The sequence below is a fragment of the Phymastichus coffea genome, unplaced genomic scaffold, assembly GCF_024137745.1.
Source record: "Phymastichus coffea isolate CEN01 unplaced genomic scaffold, Cenicafe_Pcof_1.1 PCOF00129, whole genome shotgun sequence".
NCBI classification, from domain to species: Eukaryota; Metazoa; Arthropoda; class Insecta; order Hymenoptera; family Eulophidae; genus Phymastichus; species Phymastichus coffea.
Window position 1 is genome coordinate 399,117 of NW_026706940.1, and position 20,933 is coordinate 420,049.

A 20,933-nucleotide genomic window follows, 5' to 3' on the forward strand; every position below is an offset into this window, starting at 1 on the left:
AGCAAACTGGTTAATTTATATTTGTCTCGCATAATAAACAGACTTGGAGAATACAATCGGTCTATCTTACCGCTGAAGTCGTGGTCTGTACTCCTTGTACCTTGATAAGACCGCGACAAGCATCACCATCAGTCTCATCTCGTCCACCAGTGAGACGAAGTCCAGCAAAACTCTGCAAACAGCAACTCTTGGCGCACTCGGATCCGGTGCTTCCGCAGTAAGAGCAAGAATTTGTCATGCGAGTTGTCGTTGCTGTTTTTGGCACGTTGTTGCTGCTTGTGTAGCCTTGATCGGAGCTAGCATTAGAGTTTGGTCGTGACTCGTCGGAACTGTCGAAGGGCTTGAGGTTGCGTTGGCGTTGTATGACGCCAATTGGCTCCCAGACCTCACTGGTCGTTGAAGAGTAGCTGTTGTTCTCTTTAGTCTCGCGGCTACGTTCGTCCACGATCTTGCCACCACGGGCCACTGTTACCTCCTCCTTCGTGACCACCGACGACTTCACGTTCAGCGATGTCTCCAGTCGGACTGGCACCCTTTTTAAACATTCATGAGGATTAGATGCTGTATGTGCTCAAAACTCTTTCTCCTTGCTGTATCTTTTGTTCGAGAGATTGCGATCGATATTCTATTCTTTTCAGAATAACAATTTCACTTTAATTTTGATTTATTTCCCTGCTCTTAAATCTTAGAGCCAAGCATTTACATTGTTCAAAAATCTAATAGTTAACATTTTAAACTGTATTCAAAGTTTCGTATTTAATTTGAAAGCAGGAAAGATATGATCTCGTCACTCGTATCTCAAATCTGAGAATTCATTACTCTGGAAAAAAATATTGTAATCGTATCCATCGCGAACGCTCGAACAACGTCACGGCAAGTTTACAAAGAAAACAATGACGAAAGAAAGGGTATCAATATTATTCTTGTATTTCGAGAGAAATGAAAAGCGAAGCCATGAGAGCGGGAGATTGAGGAGTTTGCTTCCCCGTGGGGCAGCAGCACTTAATCAGTTGTACGATACGATCAAGCATATGCGAGGAGGAGGAGAATTCATGTGTATTTATTGTGATACATACACGCATATACCCGCGAGAGAACCCAGATGATTTGGAGCACAAAAATCTTGTGGTAACTAAATTTAGTGGGCGCGCGAACGAGAGCGCGAGTGATTTACGGGGCACCAGATGCTTTAGGCGCGTTTTTCGATTTCCATGTAGCATACATAGCGGTTTCCAGCGCAAACTCTGCCCCAGATCCTTCGTGTTTCTTTTTATGCGAGATCAATCATCACTCCAGACAAAAAAGGTCAGTCGATGAAAAAAATAGCTAGTTGAGCTTTTTTCGTCGATTTCGAGATGAGATGAAAGAGGAAACGACATCGTTTACAATGTTTTTTGCCCCATTCGAGGGTTTTACTATTAAAAAGAAAAATATCACAAATCTTTTAAAATTTTCCCACGTTGAATTGAATGGATTGAAATGGATAGATTCGAATCACGCGACTCTCGCACAAAAAGACTTCATAATGAAAAAGTGATTTACTCCTTTAGAAACTAAAGTCTCGCGCTTACAAAAAATGGAAAGTTGTCTCTCAACAAATGCAAAGACTCATTACCAAACTTTATATTGTTGACTTTCGCACTCTCGGAAGTGTGCAACGCGCATGTATAGCTTTTTCCGTCTGACCTTCTTTCTTTTTCTCCATTTAATGTCACGACGTCGCGAATTTTTAAGTACGTGCATCGACTTTTTTTAAGCAGTTTATATTTTCCCAGACTGAATTTTAAGAATAAGATGCTCAATAATCGTGAGAAATAACGACAATTTTGGCCGAGCAAAATTATTAAGCATATACGATCGATATGACATCGCCAGTGCAAGAAGTCCTGGAACTTTATTTTGTTAGAGGTGCTAATCTCTGCAGAGTTTATTATATTTCAATTGTGAGCGATGGAATATGAAATAAAAATCAAAAGATAGGTTATCGATGCAAGACTAAAAAATCAAGAAAGTAGATTAAGTGAAAAAAAAAAAATTATCGCGATATATGATTGAATTTAATAAAATGCAATTTATGATATTGCATACAGACAACTAAAGAAGGCAGTTATCGAATTCAATAGTCACAAGATATATTTAAATTAAATTCGATTTCGATGGAAAGTCTATCGGAATTATAAAAACGTTAATTAATTGCTCTACAATGAATGAAAGAATGCATTTGAGCAAACGACTGAATGTATTGCGTTACAATACCATTATACTAAATAAATTATAGGTCATACCGATTACTTGAAACTAATAGAAATGAATTACAAAATAATGTCGTCTCTGCGTTTGAAAGTAGATAGCAAGCAATAGTTAACTATAGTCGTATTGTTTGCTTACAGATTTGCTTGCTTATACATTACTGAGACTTCCCTGCTCAAAAACAGAAGGTCTGCGAGAAAAACGAAGTCTCGACCAGGGGAGAGAAAAGAAAAAGTTGCGTTAAGAATGCTGCTTCCAAACCGCAGAATTTTTATGTAGCTTGCGCTGAAGCCCCATACGCGACAAAGTGATCCATTAAGAAAAAGTGGGGTGGGGTTGGGTTTAGGTTTCAGCGAACATCGATAGCTTGAAATAATGATTTCGGCTTTCACATGTGACATCAAAAAGAGAGTTTGGTTTGTAATACTCATCGCGGGAATCGAGCATCTATCATTAAAGTGTGCGATCGTTGTGATTATGATTGACGCGACCTTGGCTCGTGCGCGCAGGCGATTTATCATGCCGGCTCAATTCGTCTCGACGAGATTAAGTGCAATCAAAGCGAAATTCGCGCTGAAAATCATGGGAAACAATGTGGAGGAAGTGGAGCAAAGCAAGAAAGTGCAGTGGAAGCAAAAGTATAATACTTAGCATACCTTTGAATGCCAGCTCTGATGAGAATACGATTGAGGAGGTCACAGGGCGGCACCTGTCCCGTTATCATTGCCTCGCGTATGGCAATGCCGTCGGGCTCGTCAAGGGTTATCGGTACCCCGTTGATCAGCAGCACCTCCTCTTCTTTCACGCATGACTTCTTCTCGCAGTCGATGATCTTTACGTCCGGCCCAAGAAGCGACTCTACCGTCGACTGAATCTCCTGGTCGTCCATTGTTTCTCCACTTTTCCTTTTTTCTTCTTCTTTCTTTTTTATATTTAATTCTTCGTCTTACTTGTTTTTCCTTTGGCTTGGTTCACTGTACGTGATATCATGCGTGGGCTTTAGATTTTATGCTTTGTGATGGATCGAAGAGCATGGCATGAAATTGCTTTTGAAAAATTGAACAAAGACAAATCATTCGAAGTATAAACACGTTTGTTTGTCACTATTGGTTGTTACAAAATTTAGGATTACTTATTGATGATTGCAGAATATATTTAGACACGCAAACGTATTTACCATGAATGTTTTACTGATGTCTTGATTCAAGCAAATTAACATTCCAAAAACTAAAATAGCCTCAAAAACACTCCTAATACTCTTAATATTTTCAGCCATGTTTCTTCTGTATGGTCAAAAATGCTCATTCAGTGGACGTGTTTTCAGCTTTATTTCCACTTATTTTTTATACGTTTTCTCATAATATCACTGCGAGAGCACGTAGTGAAGGTCATCGCATCGAAAGAAACGCTCTCTTTTCCTGTCAACGTTTCGTCGCAGCGAAGGCATTCCGGTCCCTCTCGTCCTTGTTTTCACGACTCAGGAATTTAATATTAATATATAAATTCGTAAAAGACGCGACGTCTCACGTTCGAAAGGGAAAAAGCGAACGCTTAAAAAGAAACTCATGAAATGAGTTGACTCGGAATGGGAAATTATTCCTTTGTACAACGTCGTTAAGTGTGGTTTTTCACACTTCACGATTGTAGATTTCAATTCAATAGCTACATATTACGACACCCATATACTTATTAACAAATTATAGTAAAACGAGCGCAAAACGTGTTTCAACGGAAGTCGTTGATTTCTTGCGTTGGTGTAATTGATTGCTTTGCTCCCAATTATGTAAACGTACATTTTTATTTCTCATCGTGCCTGATTCGACTTGATCGCAACTGGACTTTGAAATTTTTCGTCGACACCTACGTTTGCGTGGGTGAGAATTTGGCATTTTGAATCTTGAAATAATGTTATGCCTCTATCAAATCGCATTTAATTTGATAGACATATTGTTAATTCAATGGCTGACGATATGGTAATGATTTTGTGTTGCAATGGTGTTGTTAATAGAATAGACTACAATTTGTATGATTATTTGTTTCGAAGTAAAATAATGGCCTTTATTCAGTACTTTTCATTCAACATTTGTTTTGCGCTGTAATACAACGTTCACAGATGATTATTCATCTATTAATAGATAGATATTTATTATATGATATATACTAAGATATCATTGTATCAGGCCGGGAAAAATTACAATTGTTCAAAAACTACTATACTCCTTTTATTTTACTTCTATATTTATCAATTGTGTATATGTCATGTGTATAATGAAATGTACCTTCATGAGAGTCGTTTAATTTTTAACAATTTTCGAAATTTTTTAACAAGCTTCTGAAAGGGCTAATAGTTCGTCAGAAAAAAATGTTTAGAAATAGCCGTCAAGTGGCAACTGATATCTAAGTGGTCAAAAGTAGCGGCTATAATAAAGAAGTCGACGATCCAAAAATTTCAGGAAAAGAGAGAAAGAGAGAGAGAAAGAGAGAGGGAGAGCGCTCGTAAAAAGCGATCGACACGCCGGAGGATAATAAACGAGTGGACATATCACGCTTCACTCCTTTAGACTGGTTTTCGCGCTTGTGAGCAGCACAGCTCGTAAAACGACCTTGGTTGTGTTGCTGGTCGAGTTTCGCACTCGTGGCATACGTGTTTATGAGAGAGAAGCAGGAAAGGACGAAGATCCATGAAGCAACAAAATTCCGGTCCAGTCGTCGTCGTTGTCTGGGCTCGATATATATACAACACGTCCAGGCGATTCCCCTGTCGACCTTTTATATTCGTGCATTTTTGTTGTCACGGCGCGGCCTAAGTGCATTACGGAATTTCGCTCGCGACTTTACAGACGGCCACGCACCATTTTGGCTTCTTCAGATTTATCTGTAGGTCCTTGAAATTTATGCTTAGTTACTGACTTCTCTTTATTTTTTGCGGCATTTCTTTACTGCGATTTATTCAGCAATGCTGATGAGATGAACGCCGTGTATTTTATTCACTTTCAAACGCAGCATATTTTTCATAATGACTAGTCGTCCCCCATTTTCCCATGTTGAGAATAATAATTAAACTTATAAAGCGCAAACAGCAAACTCCAAGTTATTAAAAACTCGGCGAGTTGAAGATTTATTTTTTGAAAGAAAAAGTGAAGAGCTCGCCGCGTCGGGAATTTTTTTTCGACCGCACTCATTTCGCTGCTGAAGTAGCCAAGGCTGCTCGATTATTATTCAAAACCAAGGCGCGCAGCAATAGAGAGAGAGATTCTTCTCTCTCGCTATCTCCGTGCCACCGTAAGGCTAATTACGAGCGTCAGGACATCTCTGCGTCGTCGAGAGGCAGTAGCAGCAGCCTCGTTCTACTCTCTATCTTCTTTTCCCCCCCTCAAAATTCATTACCCTTGCGAGCGTGCAACTTGCGTCGTTCCCCTTTGAATTTCACGGTTTTCCCCAGTCTTCACTTTCTCTCACTCCCTTCACTCCCTCTCGACATTTTCTTTTCTTTTCCGATTGAGTGACTGATTAATTATGAAATTGTTGCCTGCTTCAGCCAGCCCTTATTTACGCGTGAGTCTCGCATTTCCCAGTGTATGCTCGCACGATAACAGAAGGGAAAGCGAAACAAGTGCATTGTCAAGAAATAATTGCAAATGTTCTTTGTTTCCATAACGTTGCTCCAAGCGAATTGCTCGAAAAATTCGTACGCGGATATATTAACGGCACTTTTATTGCCAGCAAATTACAGTAAAAGTTCGAGTGGAAAATGAAAGTGAGTCAATTGATAATTATTTGATGCATCCAGTGAGATAGTACGAAAAGAAAAATTAAAGTGGACGTACAACTGTTCAAAAATACACTGTATCCTGCAAAGTGTATTTATTCATGAAAGAGGAAAGAAAAGTTGTAATTCAAGTTCTACTTAACGAACCCAACTTTTTCTCTCTTTCTACTTTTCTTGAAGTCAATGTATATAAACACACGCCTAACAAGACACGAATACTTGTTCTTTTGCCATTTGAAATGAGTCATAAAAATGCGAATCCAGTAGTGATTTGTAGAACATTTATTAGTCCATTATATTAAGCCATATCTCTCGAAAGGTAAAGACCAGTCATCGCGAACTATCTAACAAGTTTAATCTGGAAATGTATATTGAAGAAACATCAGCTAAATGACTATGATCCAAAGAATAACTCGTCTTCGTGGCCTTCTACCTACATTCTCTACAAGGTAAAAGTGCTCGTTCTCATTTCGTTGCCTTTTTGCAAAATCACGAAAAGATGTTATAAACGATTCCTTTTAAGGGCGAAAGAATGATCAAATTGGAGATAGGAAATCGGATCGCGTTTTTCAAGCAGTAAGAGGGCCATTTGCCTAGCTAGACCAGCCAATTTCCGTGGCATCTTTTCAAATAGTCGCGACGAGAGAGAAAGAGAATACGTCCTTTTGTGCGAACGCAAACGGAACGATGTTTTGAGCGAGCTATGAAAATTCTTGTTTGAATTATCAGTCGTCTCGCAGGCAATTTCCGACGGCGACAAGTCGATGATTAGGAAGTCTGCTATGTGTCCTCGAGGGCAATGACACGGCCAGCGAGGGTAGTAGGAAAATCGTCCACGCGGGTGCGCGCCTTCGAGGTAAGTACGAGTAGAATACCCTTTCGCATTTCCTTCCCGTCCACCCCTCTTTTGTCTCATCCCGTTTCTTTTCTCGCTCTATCCCTCCGGGCATCCGATGTACAGTTCGTTGACTTTGCATCTCTCGCTCGCTCTCAGTGAAAATATCCAAAGTTTTGCTCGACAACAACGGAAGAAAAATAAGTGGAGTTGGCACATCGCGAAGTCAGTGACCTCAAAACTGTTGATAAACGCGATAAGAAGGTATCCCAGCAATGTGAACTGGGAATGATTCATTCGTGGAGAGCTGGTGTCTTTACACGTGGTTTGTGTGTGTGTGTGGGTTTGTTGTACGAGTGCGCCCCCCTCTTTGCTTTCCGGGGCTAGTATCGATCTGTCAGCTCTCTCGGCAGCTACCCCCGTTTTACACAGCGTTCCCTTTCTCCATCTGGCGCTCTCTCCCTTCGTCTGCTGTTGGGATTCCGCGCGTATTATACACGCAAGTGCCAAGCTTTTCTCCGGGACGCTATAGCTTTTTACGAGAGAGCCTTGCGCTCTCACTTGGCAAACATCTCTTATGTCCCTGTACGATCGAGGGGCGATTACGGCTTTGGCTCTATTGGCTTCTTTTCAGCATTACTGTGCCTACCGTTTTTATATTCGATTCAAGATGATTCGACGAAAAAATATCGGCTGTTACTTTTACGAGTCCGCATTGTTGCCGCGGGATACCCAGACTTTTATTTCCTTGGTCCCTTCTTGGTTATTTTATTTTATGCGTGAATAACTACCTGAGCAGTACGTAACTTTTGCGGAAGAGAGACGATAAAAAGTGTACGAGCTCACTGTATACCGAACAGCTCCGCGTGCCCAATAACAGCGGTATATAAATGTCCAAGCGTTTGTACATTGAAACGATTCGCGTATCAAATGGAAAAGGTGAAAGTCGGCAAATGATTGTTTGTAATGGTAAGCAATATATACGTCCAAATAAACCATGTAAGAAATTGCTGTTTAGAGCGAAAAAAAGCGAAAAAAAAATCGAAAGCGATCACGCGGCGAAGCAGCAACAGTGGCAATTTCTGGTTCGTCCTCCTTTTCGCGATACCAACGATACCGACAGCGTATCATTTGCAGATGAAATGCATGTAAGCGAGGTTGCATAATTTGTCGTCGCCTAGAAAACGCCTCCTTTTCGCTCCGACTGGATCGTCCAACCTGGTATCATTAGCGAATGATGGGTTATCTGTGTATACTTTTGCCCCGTGTTTTTTCCTCGTGTTGGCTCAGGCCATGATTACCAAACTTTATTAGGCGTGACGAGCGACGACGAAAAGGGAGTCTCGCCAACTGCAATTAAACACACTTCAGGCCCGGCAATTCGTCACATCCGACGCGCACAGACAGTCTTGTTTACTCGTTCACGCGCGTGCCCGCGAAATTTCGATCGTTCGTTCGTCAAGTGCAGCGATAAACGCTGCGATCGTAAAAAGTTCGAAGGATGGCAGGCGCGTCTCACGATAGCGCGTCGATAAAAGTTCGACGAAGGCGCTTATTACACGCGCGGCGAGTCGTAATGCGGTGAATCGCGTTAATACATATACATCAAAACGTGCCAAGCCCACTGTTGGCCACGGGGGCGGTGGCGTCGGCGGCTACGGTTTATCAAGCTACTTTCGCGCCTCTGCCAAGGCAAAACCACTGCTGACTTTCGTCTACGGTACATTCCCATGCAGCAAGACCAGAACATACGGCTGGAATCTCCTTGTCGGACGCGCGTAACTTAGCTTGCTTTGAGTCGGGAAGCGCATGGCTGAGCCCGATTGAACGCCACAATCAACACTCCGCGATTGTTCGATGCGTGGAGTTTATTGAGTTTATTCGGAGTAGATGTGCGTAAATTGAGATACATCATGGAATAGATGTTTGGACATGCACGCGCACGCGAGTCAAGTGCTTTTAATTTCCGCCGAGCTATTTACGTCGAAAGTTGCGCTGCGGGCTAAGCGAAAGAGAGATCATTCGTATACATGCTGAATGTCCGATAGAGAGCCACTCGTCCCTCTCTCACCGGTATCGGGCCTATTGGTTACTCCTCGATAATACGTATGTGTACATATACGCGCATCGAAAGTACAAGAGGGCTCCAGGCATTTCCACTCTAATATTAGCTTTCTTGTGCCGAAGCAACACACAAAGCGCCAATCGATCGGCTCTCCGCTATACACACTCGCGCCGTCGTCTCGTTTTTCCTCGCTTTCATCTGCTCTCTGCACTCAGACAGCGGCGGCGCAAAAAGGTCGACAAGACGACCAGTCGTTTAATCGGCATGTGTCCGCGAGCAGACTACCAAGTAAGTGATGTCGGCGGCGATCGATATCTCGTTAATTACAGTCGCGGAATGAGTTTTCGCCGTCGCCGCGCGCCGAGCACTAAATAAGAATGCCCACAGAGACGGGCAGACAGATGCGACGACGCGGGACCTCGCGCGAGGACAGATGGGGAAGCGCGAGGTCAACAGCCACGTACGCGCCACGCGCGCCGACTTCGTCGTCGAACCACTGGCCGCGCGAGAGCAAGCGAGAGAGGAGAGCCCCGCCGAGGGTGGAAAAGAAAAGTCGCAGAGCTAGCTGCGCGCCGGGCCAAGGAGACGAGTGCCGCGCGCGAGCGTGAAAGGGAGCGAGCCAGCGCGCAGATGGACGAATAGATACTCGACGACTGTGCGCGGCGTCGAGTGCCAGATGATGAAGAACGCACGTCCGCGGCTCAAAAGCTCAGGCGCCTATATGCCAGCGAGGCAAACGAGCTCTTTGCTGATGCCACCACCCGCAGCCCGCGCGCGCGACTTTCTTACGCTCGACGTCGAGTCTTTCACTCGGATTCGTTTGCATGAAAGAACTTGCGTGATGGCAATCTCGTCAATGGCATGCTTTTTAATGGTTCCAAATGCTCTTCGTACGAGCCCTTCAGCACGAGAATATATTTCATAGAATATCATGCGCGATTTGAACAAATTTTACCGTGCGACTGCCCGTTCATATTGGAATCGATTTTTGGTCTAAGCTACAGCTCCGTCTAATATACTTGACTGAAGTGTGCAGAACCCTGCCATACAAACTACCAGATATGTGTATTTGAGTTTCTCTAACTTCTCAACCCACTCGACGACACGGCAATTTCAATTTGTGCAAGTCAACGCGCACGGTTCTAAAATTACTTTGCGAAAGTCTGTCATTACAGCGTCTTAATTGACGAACATTTTCTCCTAGCTACGCGATGAAACCGAACTTTTAAAAGAAAAAAATTGGCACGTACTGCGAAGTTCGAAAGAGTAGCGCGATTCTACGGAGGAAAAAAAAAACGCCGCATCACGATGCCATACACAATGCAACCCGAAAATTAAAAAGAGAAAGGGAGAGAGTAAGCTCACCCTCGGCAAATCGTACGCGCGAGCGTACAAAGAACGCAGCTGCTACTCGGCTACATTAATCGAAATACCAACAATACGGTTAACCATAGTCGCGCTGGCGACATAAATTCTTTATCGCGAGCTTCGTTGCGGGAGCAAACCGGAGTAGGCGGCGGCGGAGCGGGTAGATCGGCAAGGTGTGGGTAAGCGCGCCTTCTCGCGCGCGCTATCGCGAGGGTGAAATATTCCGTCTGCACGCTCGGGGTTCGCGCGGCGAGACCCTCCGTCGGAAATTCCGAAGCTGCCGCGGCGCTGGTGGCGGCTATCGATTCGCGCCAGCCGGACGGCTGCCACGGATGACTCATCCTTTAGCCGGGGGGGCGGAAGGGGACCGCCATATAATATGCTCACGCGTGGGCGTGCGTCCGCGATAAAAGGTTTTTTCGGCTACCGCGCCAGAGCATTCGGAAGGATGCGCGAAAGTTGAGCGCGTCAAATGCAGAGATGAGCGGCTACGATGATCGCCGCGGGATCGCGATGATCGATGCTGCCGCTGATTTGTTGCCGAGCTTCTCGTTTTTCTTCGCGAGCGTGCAAGAGATACACTTCTCTCTGAAGGGTCTTCATTTATAACACGAGGAGTATGAACGCCATTGCAATGATCGACCAATTTTACTTTTGACACGACAAGACTAATTCTAGGGTTTTAACGTTTTGTTTTGTGCGAATGAAGCCTTTTGTACTTCTGTGTAAAAAGATGAAGTCGTATAGTTTATCGAGCAGAATTGTAATAACTTTCATATAGAGAAGAAGCCCAACCATTCGGAACGTAAACTCGCACATATTATATACGTAATAGCAATGTTTTGACGCGCAAAGAAAAGAAAAAAAGAAAAGTCAAAATGCTGCCAACACACACAAACAATGGGAACTGTGTTGCTCTTGGCGAAAGCTTATTTCCATAAAATTTACCACCCACAGCGCCAGGCGGCAGCTCGATTTCCCGGGCCAAAAAAATTTCACGTAATAGCCTTTTACGCAACGCGCGCGCAACGTGCAGTTTAACAAGCATTCGCGCTCCCGACCGAAAATAGCAGAACGCGCAGCAGCGGCTACAATACACATCATGTCTCGTCTAGACGCACAAGCGCATCACATAAATGTTCCCAATTTCACATATCTTCTCGTTAGATGTACGCTATCTACCAACTGTACGGCGACAATTCCACTACATGGCGCCTCGTAATCTGATAACGAGCCTGCGCTTATCGGCAATCGCTGCAGCGGCAGCTGCAATACGGAAGTCAACGCCGTGCCAGCCAATAAGAAAAAGGCAAGCATGTGTGACAGAAAACCATTATATATCACAACTCTCTCCACACGCACGATGTCGTGTCTAGACGCTATCGCTCACTGGTATGTGTGTGTATTTGTGTGCGTCTGTGTGGCTGTGTGGAGTAAATGGATTGTAGAGTACTTTCTTTCGGCGCACCTAATTTCGTAACACCACATAGAACTGACGGATCTCGGCTAAGGTTTGTTTACGGATATACACGGTCCATTGTGCATACACGACGGAATTCCAAACGGAAAAACCAATAAGGTGCGTGTGTGTATTCAGGGATTGTATATTCTACTCCACAGTGGAACAAAGTGGTATTAGTCCCGTTGCGCGTGTGAAAGTTAACCCCGAGGGCGATTCGTGTTTTCGGTAAATTAGTGTCTGTCTGCGTCTGTTGGCACACTTTATTGCTTTGAAGGAATTGGTATATGCTGTTTGTTGGCTCTAGTAGTAGATTAATGACGCTAATTTATACAGGTTTGACAAACATTTAACGAGATAACGCGTGATACGAGAAAAAAAAACTCGAATGTATATACACAAATGTTCGCACAATCGTACACCGAAGATTGATCGGTGTTGGAATTAAGTTGGTACAATTAGAGCCAATCACGACATTTCTGACGATATGACTTGACTAAAGATCAGGCTCCCTGAAAACGCTCATGAAAAGTCGTTGTCCGAATCGCATTGGTTGAAAAAAGCGCGTCGAAAGCCTCGTTAACTCCGCGCTACCATGAGCAGCTTTTAACGACTCTGATGTATTTTTTTCCCACGTGCCGGTAATTAACGTGCTCGTCGCTCGCTCATCCCCGCCACAGTGTTCGCTCGCGTCGTTAAAAGGCATAACGAGAAAAGATGCATCCCCGCGATCCCTTATATATTACACATCTATCGCTGGCCTAAAACTTTACGAGAGGGAAAATAATATAGTCCACGAAGTTCCTTTGTTCTTGGAAGGAAAACTTTTAAGACCTTTAGCGTGAGGAAATCCAGTTAATCGAATATAGGATTGGGATTCAGTTGGAAGTTTATAACAAGCTAGCTTATACTTTATGAATTATGGATTAATTTTGTTAAACTAAAGCTAATTATAAGTAACTAAAGATAATTTCGTCGAAGGAAAAACATCGCAGATGTTACTCATTAATGGTTTCAAGTCTAAAAATGCGAATCTCACGACACTGAAATTTTGTTAATATAATAGGTTAAATAAATAGTTATAATAGGTAAAAAGTATTAAAAGATCAACACTCTCAATTGAATAAACAAATCACTTCCTTTATGAAAAAATACTTAACCTTCTCTTCGGGTCAATTCAATTTTTCAACATTAATACGTAGCATTCTCAAATGGAGCAATTGGAAAAAACAAACAATCGATATTAAATTTATACGACCTCACTCTAGATGCTTTCATAAATTTTGTATAATCTCTGGTTTTAAAAAGCGTAATTAAGTAGTGAATGAACGTCGAAACACAACAACATTTATTGCCTCGTAAATCGACTGTGCCCACTAAAAACATGATTACCACTGCCATTTCGTTGAAAAATTGCAACAGATTCAAAAAGCCTTGCACGAATAATTAATAAATAATACGCAGTTAAAATTAGAAGCTACATAAAGATGCAAGACATTCTGTAACGTAAAATCAGAAAAAAACTTTTGACCGACACTGTAGATCCGCGCTTGCACACGAGCCTTCACGTACACACCCTCTCACACACACATCAAGGGGGCTACATGTACACATAGAGTACCGGTCGGGTCACTCCTGCCCGTACGTCTGGCTTTACCGCAGACAGTCGAGCGAAAAGGTGGCAGATACATGCACACATGAGAGAGAGAGAGAGAGAGAGAGAGAGAGAGAGAGAGAGAGAGAGAGAGAGAGAGAGAGAGAGAGAGAGAGAGAGAGAGAGAGAGAGAGAGCGAGGACAAAGAGTGGAAGTGTGCTATGTACTGTCGAGGGATCTGAACGGGAGACCTCGAGTTTCCCGCCGATCACCATCATCATCATCATTCGCACTGCTGCAATGTGTGTTTACGCGTTTACTTTTTTTTTCTTTTCGGCCGAGATATATTAGGCGCAATAAAAGGTATCCTGTGGGGTCGCTTCTCTTTTCGGAAGCGGATGAGACGATGGAAGTGCTTCGTTTTTTTCTTTTATGCGTACGGATTATCCTTCATAATGTTTCATTGCCAGCTGGGAAGCCGTAACTTTCAAGAGGTAGATGTAATTTCCGTCTTTGCTTTAATTAAATTTTGGCTGCATTATTTTCGTTTCTTCTTTTTCAATCAAGTGAAGCCTTCAAACAGACGATCGATATTTCAAAGTGACCGGCATTTCATTGTCAATATGCACATATGCTAATTATCGTTTTTAGGATACTGAAATTTAGACTGTTCATAAATTAGATTTACTGTCAAATTACAATTTTCTACGAATCTCTTCAAACGTTGATTAGATTATCAATAAACAAAAACTGAAGCGCCCATTCCATACGATAGACGATCGTTTCGCACACACGAAACGTACACGAGATTCTCGGCCTGGTGTACTAATTAATTCCTCGGTAAAATCAGATAACACCGGGAAAGGCGCCTGATATATACTTGAGAATGCAAAACTGCATCATAAGAGATAGGTTGCGCAGCAGAGCAGCTTCGGGGCGTCTCTTATTAATATTTATAAGTGTTTTCCCCGTAGCATAAGAAGTAAAGAAGAAAAAAAAAAGAAATCAGGTTACTCGCGTTTGGCTAAAAATATGGCGGTTTCGCCGCGGCCAAGTCTATTGTAACGGCCTGTCGTTTATTCTTGTCGCCCGGTTCTGGAAGCGAGAGATCTCGCGGGTACCTGAACTCGCGGTTTATAGACAGAAAACATCACGCGTATTGAGTCTTGAAAGCGGCGAATTCGCGCGCTCGCGTGCGCGTACGGAGAGTCGAATTACGAAGTGATTCACGCATCAAAATTTCCAAGGTTGCGAAGAAGACTTCGCTCATGTTATTCTTTTTTTTAATTTTTTGTTTTTTTTTTGCACTGTGCATTATCTACATGACCTTTCGCTAAGCTCGTACCGTACATTGCCATTTTATGGTGTGAAATAGGAAATTTGATTTGTCTGACGTTTACAAGACCGCCCGGGAGAAGCGATTGTTATCGCGTTTCTGAGAGTGACCTCAGGACAGTCGCTGTCGTTCGTATAGAGGTGCAGTGTATCAATTAAAGAGTGAAATTAAAAATGCAAATGTCATCGAGCTGCCGAGTAATTACACGTGCTGTAAGCATAAATCACGCGATAATCAAATGTGGCCTGTATGTGATTTTCTTGTGCAAACATCCCGGCGCGCGCTTCTCTCTCGCTCTCGTCCAACGCGCACCGGGCAAAGTGTGTGCGCAGCGGGACGAGCCACATTATCCGAGATTCGGCAGAATAAAAGGAGCGAACGAAGGAGTCGGCTACGCAGGAGACGCGCGGGGCGGAAGTCGGGCGTTCGCGGAACGGGGGATTGCCGTCTAGTAGGCGTGCGCGCGACCGCTTAACACGCTCGCGAGACGCTGCACTCGTTCGCGCAACTTTGGGGCGAATCGCAGCCGCCACGCCGCTGTCGCCCGGGACGCGCTTGTCGACGCGGATTATCGCTCTCGCATAACGCGCCGCGGGCTTTGACTCTGCCCCGAGGTTGACGCGCTGAAACGCGCGCGCTGTGCACGAAGTTTGTTTGCGATCCCGCTCACGATCGCTGCTGATTTCAACGAAGCGAGGCGAGCCAGCGAGCGAGAACACGTCATTTGTTTTTAATTATCCGAAACAAGAGAGAAGGGAGCTCGCCGCACTCGCGCTCCGCTCTTAAAAATTTCTATAAATAAGCGACGCGCGGGCGAGCGCGTTATAACGAAGTGCGCGGCCGCGCGCTAATAGAGCTTCGCGGCTGCTTTTTCTTCGTGCACATATTTATTTGGAGCGAAATTTTTCCGACGCACGCGTCATGGCGTGTACAAAGGCAAGGCCTGTCGTAACCATGTGCCTCGACCGACAGCGGCAGCGCGGTGGCAACTGGCAACGTTAGATCCGTAAGTAGGCGAGCGTAAACCAAGATAGACGGGCGGGCATGACCACACCACGACAAAGCGAGTGCACGCGCGCGCAAAACGAACCGCACAGCCGCGAGTATGTAGTTCTGACATTCATGAAAACTTCGTGGCTGCGCGCGAGAAAGAGGATGTCGCCTCGTAAAAACTTTTACGGCGCGATGCAAATTAAAAATTGCGCTCAAGCTTTCACGCGGAAGCTCGATTATATTTTTAGCAGTGTTTAGCTTCGGGTAGGTCATTACAACAAAGCAGCATTTTCACGATACTCGTGAGAATATCATTGGGCTTACCGTGAACCGAGGGGATTCTTCGACAATTCGTTTGCCACGCGAAAATTAATTTTACATATCACGATTCGAGTGCATTCAGGGTAAAACATAAACGACACTCTGAATATTCGGAGGCGGGAATGCGAATTCAATGCTAGTTGTACGGAAACTAACGGGATGCCACACAATAAATAAACAATAGCGTATAAAGAGAGGGAGATCAAACGCGAGTTGAAATACTCGCGCACTCTCTCTCTCTCTCTTTCTCTAGATTGAAAATAAACTACATGCCGGCGGCAACGAATTTGAAAATTCAATTAAATATGCAAAGGCAACACGGCGAAATGAAATCTCTACTAAGCGAAACGTACGGCTCGACGAGAGAGCGTGTAAAAGCCGCTTTCGCGACTAGGGGCGCATGCAGCATGCAACACTCGGTAAATTGCGAGTCGCGCACACGTCTGTATGTATGTCTTCAAACTCCCGCCGCCGCTATCACGCGTCGCTTTATACGCGTATAAACTCTCGGCTGCGAAGCACTTTCGCAACGTGGGCGTCGCTCGCTCTCACAATGGGCGTCTAATCGCGCGCCTCGCGATATACACCAGAGGCAGCTGCCTATACGTCGCACCGCCGTACGGCGGCCCTGGATTTAGAGAGCGAGAGAGGAACATTCGATGTCACGCGCTGACGAGATTTCGACGGCTTGTTGATGTACCGTGCGATTATTGCCTCGACGATACGACTGAACTTCAATTATAAAGCGAACGCGAATCAACGCTATTTATTCATAAGCCGCGTTGTTACTGTGAAAGGTGCTGCGTGCGCAAATCGCACAGCGATTATCTGAAAATTTACGCAACTTCCGAATAAAAAGATATCGGTCGATTTTTCGTTTCCTACTCAGAACCCTTAATCGATAATCGATACTTGCGTAACTCAATGTAGGACTCTTGTAACACTTCGAAAGATAAGACTGGCAACTCCATTCCAAATGTGTATTGGATAAACTTGACAAATTTGAAAAGGTCGAAGAAAACGTTATACATATATGATATATCCGATAGAATAGATAACGCATCACTTTGAGCCATTGAATCCCCTTCATCCGATGTATAAAATTTTTGATTTTCATTACAAAATTAATATTGAAAAGCTCCGCAATTTCCAAAAATGAAGTGCTTCCACGAAGGATAAGCCGTCGTGATCGATATACGAAAATTCGATATACGAGGCGCATAAATCGCGTTGAGGCGCGCACATGTGTTCGGCGTTGCATTGGGGATTTTCTCCCCCACTCAAATTTAATCGCCAGGCACACGCCTCTAAGCTTTCCGCAGCGTTACATTGCACCGCGCTGTGATTCATTTGATTTCGTTAAAAGTAATTTTCCCGTTGGCGGCGCACAATCAAACTCACTTGATTCCATTTCATTAACGCGCTGACACGTTCGGATTGATTAGCAAACACAAAGCCACGAATAAGACCAAAATGGATCTGCGTCCCATAGGCAACTTTAATTTCGTGTCAAACTGCGGCCGGCAGACGAACAAAGAGATTACATCAGAGCCAGAACTGCATAACCCGCGGAGGCGCTCGTCGAAGGGGGGGAAAAAAAATTGTCAGATGCAGCGCGCGTGTTTCTTGAGAAAATATCCCGTGAAAACCACCGTGCGCGCGAGCACGCCGCGCGTGCATTTTCTATATCTGGAGCCGCGGGCTCCTTTTATTTGCGCTCGCGGCCTTATAAATACATCGGTAATGGATATATTTGAATTGCTAATTGACTACCACACTTCGATGTACGTGCCGAATGTAGGTGACTAGGCCATTTTTATAATTCTGAATTTAAGCGCTCGATCGCCTTTATTTTTTTCGAGCTTATTGTTCTAATTATTCAGCTGCGGAAACGACGCCGTGGCGTTGCGTAATCCCAGTTAAGCAATCGAGGGTACGGGTCGAGCGAGAAAAGCGACGAATTTTATCCATACGGCATTCGAGACGCGTTATCAAGAAAGTCAGCCGCGGCGAGATTGCATCTGTCTACGGAGCGCTGCGTATGCGTACACGCGGGCACACATGCGCGCGAGGAGAGGTTAACCTACTTGCGCGCAACCTACTGAGCGCGTAATGCAGCTTTTGTCGGGCTACGAGGCTCGATTGCTAAGCATACGTTAATCGCCAGTAGCAGGAACTGCGATAAAGGACGAATCGGAAAAACAAACACAATGGAGGAGGGAGGTACATTGGCGCCGAGGCAATTCGCGCTTTCGGACAAAGAGAAGTCGAAGTAAAAGCACCGCTGCTGTTGCTTTCGCAGTACGCGGCCAGTTGCGTAACTCCATCCTTCCTTCCTCTCGCTCTCTCCGCTTCTCTCTTTTCAGGCGCGTGGCTCATCGCCTAATCGCAGCGGATCTCCGCGGATGGATTAAAATACCATAAGGCGTGTTAAATTGACGGCCGCGGCGTGCGTCTGATTATGCGCTTTTCCTTTTCGTTTTGTGCGCCCGAGGTCCAAATTCACCAGCGATGGAAATTCAGGAACGGTTATCGTCACTGATGGCGCGATCAAGTAATTATTTTTCCTGCCGCGCGCAGTCGGAGTATGCGATGTCAAATAAACCGCGCGCGATGAATGCTTCCATTCGAATCGCGAAATTCTCCAAGTACAATACTGAATTGATTTTATTCTTCGCAATCGCTATTCATTGTATTCGTGAATGATACAGCGTCTGATTTGAATTGCATCGTACTTTATCAAAGAAATCATACAAGAGTTTAATTGGAAATCTACTCTATAACCTACTTCGGGTATGGGAATTCTGTACAGTAATTCAAGTGACAATCATAATAAAAAGTCGCAAGCTATCTCCGCGTCAATTGTAGATTATTTCCACGAAGATGGCGACTGATCTGACACTATTATTGGGTCGTTGGCACATGTTAAAAGGTCATATCCTACATCATTTCTTATATTAACTTTTGCTCTTTTTTGGTAATTCCGCGTTGAGTGGTAAACTTCTATCCTAGTCTCCACGCGAGTAGGTGATTTATTGGATTATACGTTAAAATTTCGGACTTAATTTTGTTTTACGCGTGAAATTGATACATTGCTCCGTTATCGCGTCTATTAGAGATCGTTTTTTCATTTATCCAACTTCCTCGCAGTTTCAACACAGTATTTGCGTAATTGTTCGTCTTACAGGCAAGATCCGCTGGAAGCTCAATCATCCACGGAGAGCGTATGAAGCGCTAAATCAACACTCAACGAAGCGCGACAAAAGTAATAAAAGAAAGTCTATGGTCATTGGCGCGTTGACTTCGATACTTTCAAGCGTCCGCGTACGCCGAAAACAGCTTATGTGCGTGTCGTCGCCGAAACTCGAGGCTTCTGTACGGGTGCACCCTAAACACGCGATGGTGGTTGTCAGCTCGAGAGCGAGAGAGAAAAAGGATCGTTTTATATTAGACTCGCTGGTGTCTGGTGTTATGGAAGTCGTATAGTGATCTGTAGACGTTTTAAGGTAGCTCCACAAAATTTTGTCTTTCGACAGAATCGAACCAAAAGTTTTATGTAGATAGTATGTTTCACGAACTTTCAAATTCCGTAAAAATAAATGAGGGTTATCAACCTAAATAAAGACAAATAAATTGTCAAGTTGAGTCGTTATACATCAATGGCAAAGAAGGATAGGATTGCGTGCTGACATTTCCTCTAATGTTGTTCAATACAACCACTAAATTGGTATCTAAAAAGTAAACTACTGATCATGGAACTAATAAAAGAGATGTTAAGAAAAGCGTGATAAATTATCGTATTTTAAAGATGAAAAAAATTTTTTTCGTTATTTTTACACTATTAAGTATGGATTAGTTCATTTTTGAACGAGCAGTCAAATATAAAACTATTTTAATAAATGTTCCAGCTGGAAAAATGTAAATTTTATGAAACCCCGAACGGTGCTCCGACGTGATACAGCCCCTCCTTATGGAGCCACCTTAATTGGACTCGAGTGACTTTTCGAGTTCGTTAATAATCTCGTAAATCCTTTCGCGTATTTTTTTCATATACGTAACGTACGTACTTTGGAATAAAAATCTTGGAATGGTCTTTAATGCTCCTAGTGGCTTTTTTACACTTTCTAGGAAGTGGACGTCGATAGGTCGTCGCCTAAACGTGACACTTGTTCAGTAAAACTCTGGCGCTACGTTGTAGCCCACAACGAACCTCAGGGTCGCAGTTCCCCATAAATATCTCGGCAGATCGATCGAATCCACGCCCCCTCTTTTTGCCCTCGACCAATATAACGCGATTTGGCTCTCCGCGTCGGTAGCCGTAAAGAAAGTGCCGGGGCAAGCGGCAACCTGCCCGTAAATCTCGCTGTGCCCAAGAAAAAGCTCGCGCGTGCGATGACTTATTGCGCACGCGATTCACTTTCGAGGCGGCGTACGCACAAGTCCTCCCCACTTCGCTCTCTCGCTCTCTTCGTCTCGTTCACCCAGTGATTTTTAAACGACTTGACAAATTGAAACGCGTGGGAGGCCGAACGCGACAAGGCCGCTGGTTCACTGTCATTTATACTTTCGCGAAAGCACATTTTTGCATGTCCCTGTAATATTGGAGAGATAAGCAATCGTTTGATTGGCGAATCCTCTTTGGCGATCAGTCAAGACTTTCTCATTATTTGGATCGCGTCTCTGTTTGTAATTTCGAAGAGTCCTTGTAACAATTGACTGCTGATAAGAGCTTGATTGTTGCGCGTGAATCGAACGATATTTTGCAGAAATAAAAGAATTATATGCTCCATGTACACACATAAACAATAAAAATGATTCCACTGTAATTTTTTAACAGTCGCTTGAGATTATCGCTCGCGTGTCGTGTATATATACCTATTGAAAAGCTCATCGGGTACTTTAACATAAATCTTATCTCTGCGACGATATAGATAGCCTTTATT

General features: G+C 43.9%; 1 protein-coding gene across 1 annotated transcript in view; it reads right to left on the minus strand.

The window, feature by feature from the left end:
- LOC131671574 (uncharacterized) overlaps window positions 1-20,933 on the minus strand; it is a 159,929-nt gene that overhangs the window by 123,887 nt on the left and 15,109 nt on the right. The gene's annotated exons all lie outside the window — the stretch shown is intronic.